The sequence below is a fragment of the Halichoerus grypus genome, chromosome 8 (assembly GCF_964656455.1).
Source record: "Halichoerus grypus chromosome 8, mHalGry1.hap1.1, whole genome shotgun sequence".
In the NCBI taxonomy this organism is placed as follows: Eukaryota; Metazoa; Chordata; class Mammalia; order Carnivora; family Phocidae; genus Halichoerus; species Halichoerus grypus.
The window spans coordinates 138,544,460-138,561,224 of NC_135719.1; the positions used below are offsets into that span (position 1 = coordinate 138,544,460).

The window sequence follows — 16,765 nt, forward strand, 5'->3', positions numbered from 1 at the left end:
CAGCTCACTTTAACTGTTGTTATTATTATTATTATTGTTATTATTATTGTTACTATTTCACTCTACAGACTTTGGGTATTTCCAGGGCCTATGGCAGGGATTTCTTACAATAAACCAAAAACGGTTTGGAGAGAGAGAGAGCGCTTGAGCACGGGGGCAAAGGGCAGAGGGAGAGGGAGGATGCAGGGCTCGATCTTAAGACCAAGAGTCAGATGCTTAACCGATTGAGTCCCCCGGGCACCCCAGATAGCTTACTCTTAAACTAGCACATCTTCCCAAAATGGCCTGAAAGGATTTTCAGCTTTTGTTGTCAAAAGAATTCTTCCAGAAAATGGCATATGTTTTATAGTTATATTGATAATGAAAGAAATCAACAATAAACCTTATGTTTTAAAATAATTTTTAAATAAGCAAATAGTTAAATCCCCACTATTTAGGCTGCCTTTCTTTGACTAGAAAAGTGACATTTTAAGAACTTGTTTGGCCTCAGTCTCCATTTAAAAACTCCTTTATCTTGTTGACTTTTGTCTCTCTGGCTTGTGGTCGCGTATCTTTTAAGCTTGAGGCAGGAATGGCCGGTGTATCGCCTCTCCCTTTTCCTCCCATCTACACCTCTCTTTTCACGGTCTCCTGTCACTGCCCAAAGGAACAAAAGTGTGGATTTTTCCCCCTGTAAATTTCCAGTTCCAGGTGAAAGTATCTAAATTAAATTGGTTTCACCTTTTGCCCATCTCTGTAGGAATGCAGAAAGAACTCTCCTTTACATTTTAGGAATGGAATACATGCTTGATACAGAAAAAGTTTTAAATGCAGGAAAGTATGAAGAAAATGCAGAATAATCACCCATCTTTCCATTGCCCAAAGACAAATACTATTTCAGAGTATTTCTACACAGGCCTTTTCTTTCTTTCTCTTCTGCTTTTCTGGTATCTTAGTTTATGGGTATATTTTTTCATCATAGTTGTGATTACTTTTCCTCCTAATATAAGCATCTCTCTGTTTTACACAAATGCCATAAACATATATTAGATGTAGGATATTTCATCCAGTGAATGGAATCACAATACACTTAATTATTCCTATTTCTAGATATTTAGCAAACCTCACTTGTGTCATCTCATTGACTTTATCCATGAGTTCTCCAAACATGAATGGCCAGATGGGATTGTGAGCCACAAGATTGCAAATGGTAGATCATCCACCAGTGGCCAAGAGGGTTGGATTTGTTTGGTGTGTTGTTTTTTTGTGTGTGTATGTGTGGTTTTTAATTTTAGACAGAGAGAGCCCATGAGTGGGAGGAGGGGCAGAGAGAGAGGGAGAATGTCAAGCAGACTCTGCGAAGCAGGGCTCAACACGGGACTCCATCTCACAACCCTGAGACCATGACTCGAGCCGAAATCAAGAGCCAGATGCTGAACCGACTGAGCCACCCAGGTGCCCCTCAAGAGGGGTGTTTATAATGATGCCCAGTGCTGGAGCATGAGGAGTGGGGTGGTAAAATGGCGGTGAACAAGAGGACACTTTCTAGAAAGACAAATATAACTTCAAATAATAAATACAAAGCTCCACAAAACAATCAGCGAAGTCACTATACTACATCCCAACTGTACACACAGGCATATCAACAAAAATTCTGGCCCGAAGAGGTAAGTACAAAGATAATCTATAAATGAACAAGGGGCACTAGCAACATTGGGGAGGTGGGGGTTAACTGTGCCTGGCTCCACAGAAGTAAAGCTGCTCCCCTGGGTCTTGACAAATGATGGAGTTCACTGGATAGACCAAGGAGAAAACCAAGGTAGGCAGGAAAAATAACAAGTGCAGGAGTCCAAATGAGAAAACAGCCTGGTGTGTCTGAGGACCCTCAACCACGGCTCTGAGGTTGCTGTGGAGAGAAGCTTTGGCCAGTTCCTCACAAAGGATGCCATGTGACGTACAATAAAAAATTTGGTCCTTGTCCCTGGTTCTTCCTCAGAGGCAAACACTAAATCCTTGGAATTTCCCAAGTGATTCTTTGTTATTCACAGTGGGCCCACACCTGAGTCTATGCTAACACGGTGACTCAGGATGTGGATAGGCTAGAAAGACCAACCATGTGATTAGAGGGTTGGGGCTTTGAGCCAGCTGACCTCCACGGAGTGCAGGGGGGGTGGAGGTTGAGTTCAATCACATGGCCAATAATGCAATCAATCATGGCTACATACTGAAACCCCAATAAAACTCCAGATACCAATTCTCCAATGGATTTCCCGGTTAATGAACACATCGATGTGCTGGGATGGTGGTGCATCCTGACACCATGAAGGAAGTGCACAGAAGGCCTGCAGGCAGGATGCTCCCAGACCTCACCTATGCGTCTCTTCATTTGGCTGGTCCTGACTTCTATCCTTTATAATAAAACTATAATCATAACTAGAGCACTTCCCTGAGAGTTCTGTTGCAGCAAATTGTCATACCTTAGGTGGTTGAGGGATCCGCTGAATTTGGAGCCAGTTGGTCAGGAGTGCGGGTCAGCCTGGGCACCCCTAAACTCATGGCTGGCATTGAAAGTGAGAGCAGTCTTATTAGGGACAGAGCCCTAGAGTCCTTACCCTGTATGTCTGTGCTAATTGCAGGTGATTTGCATAGGAATGACATCGCGGGATTGCACCAGGCTAAGGAATTTGAACCTTATTTTGAAAGATTTTAAGCAAGGGAATGTCAAATATTTGTGTCTTAGAAAAAAAAAAACAACCACTCGGTGGCAGTGTGAAGAATGGATTAGATGGCGGAAGAGTATGAAAGAGGGTGTTATGAATTGCTGGAAATCAGAAAGGAGCAATGAACTAAGCCAGCACACAGCAATCAAGACTGAGGATGAATTATCAAAGATCTCTGTAAGATAAGTGTGTGAAGCGGCAGATCAAAGAGCAGCATCCACGGGGGCTTGGTTTTGCAAGGGTGTGTCCAGCCGGTGGTGGGACAGAGACAGCAGTTGATTGGAAATATCACTTTCAATTATCAGCAAACTAAAAGATTTGGATCTTAAAAAAAAAAAAAGGATAAAAAGATACGTTTTCTTTTTGAGTCTACCAGAAGAGTTTAAAGATACAGAATAATACAGTGAATAATCATGTGCTAACCCCCCACCTCTAATTTAGCACATGGTCACATTTTCTTCCTTTTTCTTAAGTTGTTCTATTTTTGCATATTTGTTTTTTATTACAAATCAATGGCTCTCAAGGTGGGGAGGAGGGGCAACTCTTCTCCCCAGGGGACATCTGGCAATGTCTAGAGATATTTTCAGTTGTCACAACTGGGGAGAGCTCCTGGCGTCTAATGGATAAAAGCCAAGGATCCTGTCAAGCATCCTACAAAGCACAGGGCAGCCCCCACAACAAAGAATTATCTGGCCCCAAATGTCAATAGTGCCTAAGCTGAAAAACCCTTATTCAAATAAAAGAAATCAAATACTTTAGATAAAATTGAGGTCCCCATGGATCACTCCCCAAATCCAAACCCACTGCCCATCCACGCTCTCCCTAAAGGTAACCACTCTCCTGAATTAGGTACAAGGATCAAGGTTGGTTGGTTCGTTGTATTTATTTTTCCAGTTTCTTTTTTTTTTTTAAGTTTTTTAAAACATTTATTTATTTGAGAAAAAGAGAGCGAGAGAACACAAGCAGGTGGAGCGGCAGAGGGAGAGAGAGAAGCAGGCTCCCCGCTGAGCAGGGAGCCCGATGCGGGGCTCCATCCCAGGACCCTGGGATTGTGACCTGAGCGGAAGGCAGATGCTTAACCGACTGAGCCACCCAGTGGCCCTATTTTTCCAATTTCTTTTATCGCTGAGTTCTTAGGGTTCCAGCCTTTGAAATTTTTAGTTAATTCTCAGTGTTTGGTACAGGAGTGAAACTACCCAACAAAGGGGCGCCTGGGTGGTGCTCTCTCTCTCTCTCAAATAAATAAATAAAATCGAAAGAAAGAAAGAAAGAAAGAACCCAACATACACACCACTGTTGCCATCAGAAAAGTACAGTTGTAGGGGCGCCCGGCTGGCTAAGTCAGTGGAGTATGTGGCTCTTGATTTTGGGGTTGTGAGTTCAAGCCCCACATTGGGCATAGAGATTACTTAGAATCTTTTTTTTAAAAAAGTACAATTGTATACATTCTGCCTTTTAACTCCTTGCAATATCCTGTAAATAAAGATTAAATTCCACTCTTTTCTTTAAAAAAAAAAAAAAATTGGAAAGGGAGGCCGCTGGGCGCAGAAACCAGAGTGCCTGGATCCGATGGTTTCCTAAAACCCCACCCAAGTCCGTGGTGGCCCTGAAAACACCCATCATGGTGGAGTTGGTAGCCAGGAAAACCTACAGATGGTGTGTGGGTGGCCACAGCAAAAAGCAGCCCTTCTGTGACGGCTCCCACTTCTTCCAACGCACTGGCCTGTCCCCGCTCAAGTTCAAGGCGCAGGAGACCTGCGCAGCGGCACACTCACGCCTGGATGCACACACCCTTGCCAGTTTCGTCAGCGCTGCCCCCTTTCTCAAGGTAAGCTGGGTTGCCCACCTAGGAACGTGAGAGGAGATTGGATTTTCCTTTATTTATTCTCCTTTATTCACTGTGGTAGAAAAGAAGACCATGAAGAGCCATTGCCAGAAATAAGATAAGACACAGGGCTAGCCATGTTTCAGCCCCGACCAAAACGTAATATAATAAACATCCCCTTTTTCATTCAGTCTCCTTGGGCACTGGCAGCAGGAGCCCATCTACAAGATCATGTGATTGATTCTTCTATGGAATATAGTATGAGTTTAATAACGCCTATTGGAATGGACTCATCAAAGATAGGCTTATTAAGCAAAGATGATCTTTTTTTTTTTTTTAAGATTTCATTTATTTAGTTGTCAGAGAGAGTTTGAGAGAGAGAGAGAGAGAACAAGCAGGGGGAGGGGCAGGCAGAGGGAGAACAGGCTCCCCGCCGAGCAAGGAGCCTGATGTGGGACTTGATCCCTGCACCCTGGGAACATGACCTGAGCCGAAGGCAGACGCTTAACCGACTTAGCCGCCTAGGCGTCCCTATTTATTTTTATTATTATTTTTTTAAGTAGGCTCCACGCCCAGTGTGGGGCTTGAACTCACGATCCTGAGATCAAGAGTCAACACGCTGCACCGACTGAGCCAGTCAGGTGCCCCAAGATGGCCTAATTTAAATGAGAATTTTACAAACAACTTACAAACAGATGTTTGTGTTACAAACAACTCCTAAGAATTTTGGATTAATTAATCCAAGAATTTGGGGTTGATGCCGAAATGACGCATCAATGCAAAAATAAAATTAATCAACTAACATAAATGAAAAAGATAGCAAAAAGATGGAGAACAGGGGCGCCTGGGTGGCTCAGTGAGCTAAGTGTCTGACTGTGGCTCAGGTCATGATCTCGGGGTCCTGGGATCGAGTCCTGTGTTGGGCTCTGCACTCAATGGGGAGTCTGCTTCTCCCTCTCCCTCTATCCCTGCCCCATCTTATGAGCATGTGCTCTCTCTATCTAATAAATAAATAAAATCTATTTTTAAAAAGATAGAGGGGGCACCTGGGTGGCTCAGTCAGTTAAGCGGTCAAGCATCTTTCTTCGGCTCAGGTCATGATCCCAGAGTCCTGGGATCGAGCCCCGCATCAGGCTCCCTGTTTAGTGGGGAGTCTGCTTCTGCCTCTGCCCCTCCCCTCTGCTCATGCTTTCTCTCTGGCTCTCTCCCTCTCTCAAATAAATGAATAAAATCTTTTTTTAAAAAGTTGATAGATTTTACTAAACTAAAATTTAAAACTTCTGAACTACACACACTCTCGAAAACAAATATAAAACATGAAGCCACAAATTTTTTTTAAAAAACTAGATCATCCAGGGGCATCTGGCTGCTCAGTCAGTAGAGCATGGGACTCTTGACCTCAGGGTTGTAAATTTGAGCCCCTGAATTGGACATCGAGATTATCTAAAAAAATAAAATCTTAAAAAAAAAAAAAAAAACAACTAGATCATCTGGACTAATATCCTTAAGACAGATTAAAAAGCTGTTATATATAAATAAGACAAACATGACTCTCCCCCATGAAATGGGGAAATGAGATGAAAATTCATTTCACAAAAAAAATATATGCAAATAATCATGTGGAAAGATGTCATTCTTATTAATAGTCAAAGAAATGCAAATTTCACCACAATAAACGATAGTGGAGATTTAAAAGATGGAAACTACCCATGTGTGCAGAAAGCAGAGATTCTACAGCGATGGTGGGAAGATATGTAGGTAGAAATCTTCCGGGTGAGAATTTGGTAATATATGTAAAAAAGTCAAAGGAGAAAAAAAAAATTACAGGCAGTTCGAGGGGAAGGTGGGGAAGGTGAAGGGGGTACTCTTGAACTAGCAAGACATTTTCTAGGAATTTATCTTAAGTGTGCATCTATTGCCTTCGTAATAGCGTCTTAGCACAGTGGACTGGTGGCCGAAACAACAGAAGTTTATTTTCTCACAGTTCTGGAGGCTAGAAGTCCAAGATCAAGGTGCTGGCAGGGTCGGTTTCTCCCCAGGCCTCCCTCCTGGGCTTGTAGATGGCTGCCTTCTCCTATGTCCTCACGTGACCTTTGCCCTGGTGTTTCTTCCTCTCATATAAGGACACCGGTCTTTTGCATTAAGGCCCCACCCTTATTACCTCATTTACCCTTCATTACCTCTTTTTTCTTCTTTTTAAGATTTTACTTATTTATTTGACAGAGAGAGAGACACAGCGAGAGAGGGAACACAAGCAGGGGGAATGGGAGAGGGAGAAGCAGGTTTCCCGCGGAGCAGGGAGCCCGATGCGGGGCTGGATCCCAGGACCCCGGGATCATGACCTGAGCCAAAGGCAGACGCTTAACGACTGAGCCACCCAGGCGCCGCCCCCTTCATTACCTCTTTGAAGGCCCCATCTCCAAATACAGTCACGTTGAGGATGAGAGCTTCAATGTATGAATTTTGGGGAAACGAAATTTGGTTCATAACAAATAATGAAAAATTGGAAACAACCTGAAGGTCCGTATGGTACAATATTACGCAGCCTTAAAAGTGATAAAATTGATTTATAGGTGTTAACGTGGAAAGTTGTCAAGATACATGACATGTTTTGGGGGTTTTTTAAAGATTTATTTATTTGAGAGAGAGAGCAAGTGTGCACATGCGTATGCGAGTAGGGGGAGGAGCAGAGAGAGGGGGAGAGAGAGAATCCCAAGCAGACTCCCTGCTGAGCACAGAGCCCAACTTGGGGGCTCGATCTCACAACCCTGAGATCATGACCTAAGCCAAAACCAGGAGTCAGACACCCAATTGAGCCACCCAGGTGCCCCATACATGACATGTTTCTTAAAAGGCTTTAAAACAATAGGCTAGTGTGACCAAATATATATGCATATTTGAAAAACAAACTTTATGCATCCCAAAGTAACCAAGGTAACATCTGAGTAGTGGAGTTGGGGGAAATATACACATTCAGCTTTATATTTTTATGAATAATACATAATGAATATTTTTACCTTCATAGAAAGAAGAAAAAAGTTATTGTCTTTTTTTTTTTAATGTTATTATTGCAGTATAGTGGATGTACAATGTTATGTTAGTTTCAGGTGCATGACATAGTGATTCGACAATTCTGTACCTTATTCAGGGCTCATCCTGATAAGTGTGAAAAAAGTTATCTCCCAAAGGACAGTTCAGCCTCAAATTTATGTCTTTGAGGATCATTTAAATACATTTCAATTTCTGATTATGAATTTCTTATATAAATCATTGCAGCCTATGAGTCGAAGGGGCTCAACAGGGTACACCAGCAAAGAGCCCACTGATATGAGGCGGGTTACAATCTTGAGTGGAAGTTACTCATTTGCAAGGAAATTATGAACCTAAGTAAATAGTAATTACCTAACAGAATTTACGGATGTGCTTAGTGGATACTTGGCAATCCTCTGTTAATTTGATCAGTGTAGCCAGATACAATAGATCATTTAAGCCAAAAGGCCGTTAAACAAATACACTGACCAATTTCAAAGATAATAAATTCTTTTTCTAGCAACTTGGAATCCTATGCGCAATTTCAATACCTACTGAACGGAATTCCTCAGCTAAATCCACTTTTACGACTAGGAAAAAACCCAACACAACAGTATACAGTATGTTGCTTTGGTTCTTGACTGGTTTATCAACGAATTCGGCCCCCAGAGTGACAACTCATTCCTTTTACTGAAAAATCACCCCAACTTGCTGCTTATTTTGAATTAAGGTTTGCATCTAAAGAATCAAAATTCAAGTCAGGTCCCTCAAATTCAAAGACCTCAGCGGTGAAAGGTCACATGTTGGTGAGGGTCGTTCAGAGCGTCACGCGTGAGCAACACGCCCAGTATTGTTCCCGATTCTGCATCATCAGTGATGCTCGTGTCATAGACAGAACCTCCAAGATGCAGCCGGATTTGCCTCCACCTGAGAAACAGATCTTTTCCCGTGAGACTGGATGGTGGCATCGAGGGTGCAAATTCGTCGCCTGATTTTTCACCGTTCCCACAGGTTTGGCAAACTGATTGATCAGAACAAATGAAAGCATAATGTCTTTCAACCTCTTTTCAGATGATCAAGCAGCTGATTGCAGTTTTCCACAACCTTCGGCACATGGGCTGCATGATCTGTGGGGGATCCTGCAGAATATGCTGAGGAGTGTTTCCTCGGTGACATTCAAGTTAATTATCACTATTGAATCTTTAATACTTAAAAAACACAGGGTGCTTAATTTGTTCATGAATCAGTGGTTTAATAAATGTCAGTGTATATATTAAATTATGTTAATGTTTAACGTCTTTTTCCAGCAGTCAAAAGTGCATTAAAAATTAAAATAAAATTAATTCCCACTTTCCCGTTCTTAACACTGTAGGTAATGTTATTTTACACTGTGCTGTAGTGTTCTACCAATTGATGTTCGGTGCTTTGAATTAATGAACTTTGTGATTTATTTACTGCCTGGGGTGCTATTCATTAGTTTTTCAATTACTATAAAACTTTATATAACATGGCATGAGACGCTAAGCAATCACATGAACAGTACTGGGGAGTTTTGCTTTTAAATAGGATCATGTAATAGGGGCGCCTGGGTGGCTCAGTCATTAAGCGTCTGCCTTCGGCTCAGGTCATGATCCTAGGGTCCTGGGATTGAGCCCCGCATCGGGCTCCCTGCTCTGAGGGAAGCCTGCTTCTCCCTCTCCCACTCCCCTGCTTGTGTTCCCTCTCTCGCTGTGTCTCTCTCTGTCAAATAAAGAAATAAAATCTAAAAAAAAAAAAAAAAATAGGATCATGTAATAAAGAGAGAAAGCTAAATCAGCATCTCTAATATGCCAACCAGAGACACTGTGTGCCAGGCTGGTAGGCTTGTGAAAAACCTTCCAGAAATGGATCTTTCAGAGTCAGAATGCTCAGGAAAATCCCATCTCCTGCCCCTGAGTAACCATAAAAGTCACGGTGAACCATCTTTGTCCACATAGCTCAACACAAGAATCTCTAGGATCCAGCATATTAGCAAGAAGAAGCTGAGATTTGAAATTCTGCCATGTCACATCATCCTACAGACTTTTAGAGCCACCAGAAGTGATGGTTATGCTTTGCACCAAGGCTTAAAGGCATCCATGTGTCTGATTTCTTTCCATGTTTCTTTTGGTAAGCTCCGACGAGATGCCTGGCACAGTCCATCAGGGTTTTCTTAATCTCCTGAAAACCCTGTGTTGTTTCCAGGAGGGGCGTTCCAATGTAGAACATGGTCCCTGCTGGAAGACTCACAGGGAGGTGAGGCTGAAGTAAAGAAAGGGTAGAGGGGGCCTTGCTGAAGGGCTCCCACAATCACAGAAGGGCTAGAAGAGCAGTGGGGAGTGAGGGGAAGGCGACAGAAGCAGCTAATGGGCTCGGTGGGAGTCCAGAGTCAGCACCAGAAAGGGGCTGGCCCGGTAACCACACAACCCCGGGGGCCCAAGCTTCTTGCCACGAGCTCAACCCCCTCTGCCCTGTGACCCGAAATCGACAGGTATTTCAGATGTGCCAACAGAGAGGGAAGGTTTTCATCCGGCACAAGGGATTTACCATTCAAAGGTAAGGATGAAGGCAAGAAGGAAATGCTTGTTATCATCACAGAAAAGAGTTGGCCTGAGGACAGGACACTGCACTGCTAACACCCCAGCGGCGGGGCAGCCCCTCGGCTACTCAGGCCACTTGGGATCACACCACACAAAGCACCAGAAGGAAGCCTGTGCTGGGGACGAGGGGGCAGCCCTGTAACTCAGAAGCACTTGTCAGTCTTTTGCAAAGTTACACAAAATACTCAGAGCATGAGGAGACTGCAAACTCTAATTTTAGGGATTTTATTTCTGGATGGAAAATATCACAGAACCTCAGTTTTGTAGAATTTTCCTGGTTAGTCTGTTCTGGCATATCTCAGCTGGCCAATCTGTCCTCACCCCTACGGTCACCCCCAGTTAAAACAGGCCCCCCCCCAACACCATTGCCTCCTGGGTCACAGGGCTGGTCCCAATTCACTCATCTGTCATACAAAGCATCTGTCTGGCCCGACCTCTCACTTCTTGTCCTCTGAACTGTTCCCTGCTTACAGCCTTCCTGACCCTCTAACCTGATGCTCAGGATGGCTTCCCTGGCTCTTAACCCTGTCTTCATGATTCTTCCTTGATTTAAACCCATCCCTTTGCTGAGCCTGAATAAGCTCCTCTAGGAGCCCCTCAACCAGGACAGGTCCCCCCCAAGCCAGCCCTGGTTCCTCTAGCTGAACAGACCAAGGCAGTTCTGGAGAATTTGCTTTTAGGGGGCCAAGGGAAAAAAATCTTTTGCTTCAACTTTTACTGGAAATAACACTTCTAAAGACCGTGTGGATTTATTGTCTGACCCTTCCTCAACGATGAGGGATGGTGTGTATCTCAGCATCCTCATTACCCACATCAGGGAAGGCTACACAGGGTCATGGTTCACCCAGTAATATGGTTCATCAGCTAATAGGACCAGACACTGGGATCCTTGGCTCGAGTCACCTCTCCCATCATTTGATGTTTTCCCATAAGAGACGAACGCTACGAAAATAAATAAGCAACAGATGCCAGTTGCTGCAAGTTCTGGGGAGTGGAGGTCTTTCAGGCTTGTTACCTTCCAAGTGGATCCCATGTAGCCCCTGGGAAGTCAAGGTTAGCTGGGGCCTCCAAAACTACCACAGACAATTACCTTGATAAATCAATCCCTGTCTCCAGAAATACCCAGATCATTCATTGTATAGCATCGGCTTTCGGGTTATCTGAAGAAGCTGGATGCGGAGACCTAGCACAGCTTAGAGTGAATAGACGGTGTGGGTTCTGAGAAAGTCGTGACCAGGGCTCACTTCCGTGGTGCCTTATGGGTACTGGGTGGACGGTGCCCCCCTGGACCAATGGCCACCAGACCCTCTGGGAAGGGTGACTGAGGGAAGATTCAGGGCTATGCCCCACTTCAGTCTCTGGAATAGGTGTGTTATTTTGGCCCCAGTCAGGAGAACTGGTGAATTCCCCAAACCCAAACATCAGAGTGATGATTTCCTGTATAGCAGGACCACAGCCCTGGGTATTTTGGAAACTAACCATGTTGTTTCCCCTTATCTCTTCGGAGAGAGCGGTCTATTTCTACACATCTGCTCCCAGGAGATCAGACCCCAAAGAGCTCCCATTTGAGTGCAGCTATGGGGTCAAAAGGAGCCACTCTGTCAGCCGCCTGCTCTGGGGGATGTTGGCAGAGAACCTGGAACAGGAGGGATGTGGTGTTTTGACTTCCACTCCTTCCATTGCAGCGTACAGACACCAGGAAAACGATTTTGAGAAGTCTAGACATCTTGATGTATCTGTTCATCTGAAGCTTACTTTAATAACTATAATTTTAAATGGCCAGCTTCTCTCCTGATCTGGATTCTTACAACTTATGCTTAATTTTAAGCCTTATAATGAATATTAATGAAACAATTTACTTGGGAATTTATCTAGTGTCTGTTTCTTTATGTATGGTTTTTTATGACAGCAATCCCAAACTCCTCTAGAAATATTACTGGCATATTTATGGCTCTAATTATTTATATTGGGAAATACTTGAATGCCTTCTGCTGTTTTGTTAACTCAGGGAGCTCATTTACTCTCAAAAGGAAAACTCTTTCTTTTTAAGATTTTTTTTAAGTAAGCTCCACACCCATCATGGGGCTCAGGGGCTCAAACTTACAACCCGAGCTTAGTCATGTGCTCCACCGAATGAGTCAGCCAGGCGCCCCTCAAAAGGAAAACTCATGCAATCAGATCAAATGACTCAGGTCTCCCCCCCAGCCATGCTGCTGGGCCTCTCCTCACACAACTCCAGACATATGTGCACAGCCCAAAGCACGTCTCCTCATTTCTGCATGTCCTGGTCCCTTCTTCCCTGAACTACTTCCTTTTCCAAGGCTCCCTACTGCCTTCCACCAGCTACACTGTGCTATTCCTGTTTCCTTTGCGGATCCCAAATGCACCTGTTTCATCACCTACTGGGACCCATGAACCCCCCCCCCACAAAATTACACGTAATACTCGGTACACGTATGCTTATTTTTCTGGGGAGAAGACCCATAGCTTTCGTTTTATTCTGAAAGGGTCCATGACCCTCTCCTCCTCTATCTGGTCTGTCATTTTAATCAATACTATCGTTACACTATACTTGCAACATTAAAGCATCCTCCCGGCTGGTCCCCCTACCTCCCATCTCCTTCCAGTCCATTCTGTACGCTGACGTCATCCCTCTGTTTCATCCACCCAACACAAGGTTTAACTGCTTTGGTTCTTTCTCCCCCTGCCTGCAGTGCCCACAGGAACCTGACGGTGGCGCCACCACACTACTTTTATTCCCAATTCTCCGCCGGCCGCCCTCCAACCTAGAACACCTCCCCCGCCCTCTCCCCCCACACACTTCCAGGCCCAGCAAAAGCCGCCTCCCAGACTAAGACCAGCCCAGAGGAAGAGTTTGGTTTTAGACGGCAGAGTACCTGAGTGGGGATGTGGGCCTGGAGGTCTACAGGGCTGCAAATGTCATTTGGGAGAGTTGCCTGCCTAGAGTTTAAAATCTTGAAAAAGGACGAGCTCTCCAAGGGAAATAAAAACAGAAAACATTCAAGTGCTTACCCTCGATTTCTATAGCACTTAGGTGCTGGGCCCAGGGCTCAGCAAAGAGCAGCACTCAAATGCTTACAGAATGAATGTGGAATGTGCCGTTCAAAACAAAACATATCTAAGGGGGTGGGGGATAATGAGGTCAGAATTTGCCGGCAAAATATTTCGAACAAAATGCTCTGTAAAAAACAGGTGAATTCTTTCCCTAATCTTTGCATCAAAAATTATTTATAAAAGCATGATAGTGGATAAGCAGTTTTGGGGTTTTTTTTTTAAAGATTTTATTTATTTATTTGACAGAAAGAGACACAGCGAGAGAGGGAACACAAGCAGGGGGAGTGGGAAAGGGAGAAGCAGGCTTCCCACGGAGCAGGGAGCCCGATGCGGGGCTCGATCCCGGGACCCTGGGATCATGACCTGAGCCGAAGGCAGAAGCTTAACGACTGAGCCACCCAGGCACCCCATGGATAAGCAGTTTTAAGCAATGCATTAAAAGTCAAATGACATCTTTAATGTGCATTAAATATACATCTTTCATTAACATTTTTCAAAGATATGATAGTAAAGTAAATCTAAGGTGGAGAGAGAAAATACACTGAATTAATAATCAGCAAATAATTATCTCTGGTATTTGCTTAGTTACTGTTACTTATGCAACTAACCCCAGGCATAATTATTTAGGGAAGAATTCATGTCCTCTTAGCAACACATTCTAAACCGATAACGTCGGTCTCTAATGCGTAAATGGGTCCGCAGGTAAGTTAGGCGTTTAATATTGTGAGTCAATATTAATATTAAACTTGGAGCTGAAGAGAGAACAAAAGACAGGTTGGTGCACAGCGAGGTAAGCCCATGACGGTCTGTGATTTATGCAGGCAACTGTGAGCTGCCACGTTAGGTCTTACTGAGATGGAAGACCAGGCAGGTAGCTGGTGGCTCAGCAGGCGGGACTCCTCCCTCCCCACAACGCTGCTCACCAACCTACTGTTCCCGCTTCATCTTCTTTTGCAGAGGATAATGGATAATGTCAAGGTCAGGCAAGTTTGGTCACTAGCACAAGGTCCCAGCCTGTAGGCACAGAGTCACCATGGAGCCAGTCCCCCTACCTGACAATCTATTCCCTCCTGAATTGGCAGCAATTTATCTGTAAGTTCCTGCAGGGCTTAACCATGCCCTTTGGTCCTCTGCACACAGGAGCCTTTTAAAAACCTTTCCGTTAAGCTCCTGAGAGTTCCTCAAAACCTTCGTCCCTAAAGCAGGCTGCCCGCAGCATTCTGCCTGTGTTCAGACCACACGGCCCAACTGTGCCCCAAATCTATAGGAGGATTTCCAAGCAAGAGAGCCCTCCACAGTAACCACTCCTTTCATTTCAGCTTCTGAAACATCCAGGAGCTGAGCCAAGACGGTGCAGCTGGCTCAGGGCATGGCTGGGCCAGGACCCCCATGTTCTCCCAGTCCAGGGGAGGCTCTGCTGTCTCCCACTTCTTCCAGCTATTAGCGACGGGCGGCAGGGGGGTGGGCAGATTCCAACCAAAGTAGGGCTGGCTTTTCAGGAGGTGAAAGTGGGGTCCTTTTGGAGTCCTGAGCACTGGGGGCCTTTGAGCCTTACTGGAAAGGCCTTGTTCTTTTTTCTCTTTACAAACTGACTCCCTGCCCTTGCCAAACCCTTCCCATTCATTTCTTTGCAAAAGGTCTATTGTGACAATTCTTTTTTTTTTTTTTTTAAAGATTTTATTTATTTATTTGACAGAGAGAGAGACAGCGAGAGAGGGAACACAAGCAGGGGGAGTGGGAAAGGGAGAAGCAGGCTTCCCGCTGAGCCAGGAGCCCGATGTGGGACTCGATCCCGGGACTCCAGGATCATGACCTGAGCCGAAGGCAGTCGCTTAACCAACTGAGCCACCCAGGCGCCCTATTGTGACAATTCTTGACCTTATTACCCAGCTGTGGGCACAGGGACTCCTCTCTACCAGACACCCTTGTACATTTAGTGAGCACCGGCAAAGAATGGGAGGAAAAGGTCGGAGCTTTGGAGGTTTTATGATGTAGCCGATGGCCAAATCCTCGGACCTGAAACTCGCCTAGGGTGTCTGTGTCTTCAGGAAAGGCTTCCCACAGTGCAGAAGAACCCTTCAGGTGATAAGCTTTGCGTAGTCCCTCAGCTGCCTGTTTCCACCAATTAAAGCTCCCTCGCCCCTTTCACCTTTCCTCCCTGGTGTAGGCAGATGGCCCAATTTGTCGGCAACCAAAGCAGAGACGAAGGCTGAGCTGACTCATTTAGGAACAGTAATTCCTTCCAGAGAAGATTCCCCATTCATTTAGACACTGGAGCAATTATTTGCTGGCTGACAGTTGTAATTACTTTTTGCTGCAGGTAGGTAACTGTTCCAGAAGCCAAGCTAATAGGATTACTGGTTTCTGAAGGGCTTTTGGAACAAGTAATTTTCAAATAGTCAGCGCAGCATGTTCAGTGAACTTTCCACCCAGGGTAAATTCCTTCCTCTGTGGCTCCCCATGGAAGGCAAGGTGTTGGGTTCTTGGATGGGGGGACTTTGGAACTGCAGGGACATTTTTCTTCCAGGCTCCTTTGTTTGAAAATGGGACCTGAGCAAATCATGCTTGGAGATATTTCATGAGCTTGCCTGTAATCATTCTAATTTTCAATTGCTCTGAGACTTGGCATTCAGTTATATCAACCAACCAACCAACCTTTTTGGCCAAAGCAGGGTAAATCACTTTCCCAGTCATGGTATCCCAGGGTAACGTCTCCCTCCACGCCACCTGTTTCTGAAGGGAAATGAGAGGGAAAGATAAACCCAGACAACATTTTCATTAAGGTTTCTAACAAGATAACTGCTGTAGGCTGTAGATAAGATTTTGCAACAAGGTTTTCTATTTGGTAAGAACAGATCAACATTGAATGCTCGTCAACATTTGACTCTATCAAACAGTTTGACATTTAACAGAAGCACATCCATGGGGCGCCTGGGTGGCTCAGTCAGTTGGGCGTCTGCCTTCTGCTCAGGTCATGATCCCAGGGTCCTGGGTTGGAGCCCCTGCTCGTCGGGCTCCCTGCTCAGCGGGGAGTCTACTTCTCCCTCTGCCCCTTCCTTGCCCCTCATGCTCACACTCTCTCACTCTCAAAAATAAGTGAATAAAATCTTAAAAAAAAAAAAAAAAAAGCACATCCATGGTCTGTTGGGACAACAGTTTCTTTTCCTGAGAAGTTTGAAGTATTTTTGTTACTGTTGTCGTCATTTGCTACTGTTGTTAAACATGCTCGGGTCCTGTCATTGCCATCCACTGATTAGCTGAACTCTGCTCTTGCAATCTAAGTCCAGCATCTCAAGAGGAGACAGGTCTGTTTTCAAGGAGACAAGAACACTGAGATGTTGAGCATCAAGAGAGGATGTGTTATACAGACTTTTTCTTCTCTAGCTTTATTGAAAGATAACCGACACAAAACATGGTATTACATTTAAGGTGTAGAGCATGATGACTTGACACACGTACATATATTGTGAAATGTTTACCCCAATACAGTTCGTTACCCCACATAATTACCTTTTTTA

The 16,765-nt window shown here is 44.6% G+C and overlaps 1 long non-coding RNA gene across 2 annotated transcripts in view; it reads left to right on the top strand.

The window, feature by feature from the left end:
• The first annotated feature begins 4,226 nt into the window (after positions 1–4,226).
• LOC144382801 (uncharacterized) overlaps positions 4,227–16,765 on the top strand; it is a 49,467-nt gene continuing 36,928 nt past the window's right edge. For both annotated transcript variants that reach the window (XR_013450204.1, XR_013450205.1), the window contains exon 1: positions 4,227–4,527. This is a non-coding gene — a long non-coding RNA (uncharacterized LOC144382801). The remainder of the gene's footprint in view (positions 4,528–16,765) is intronic.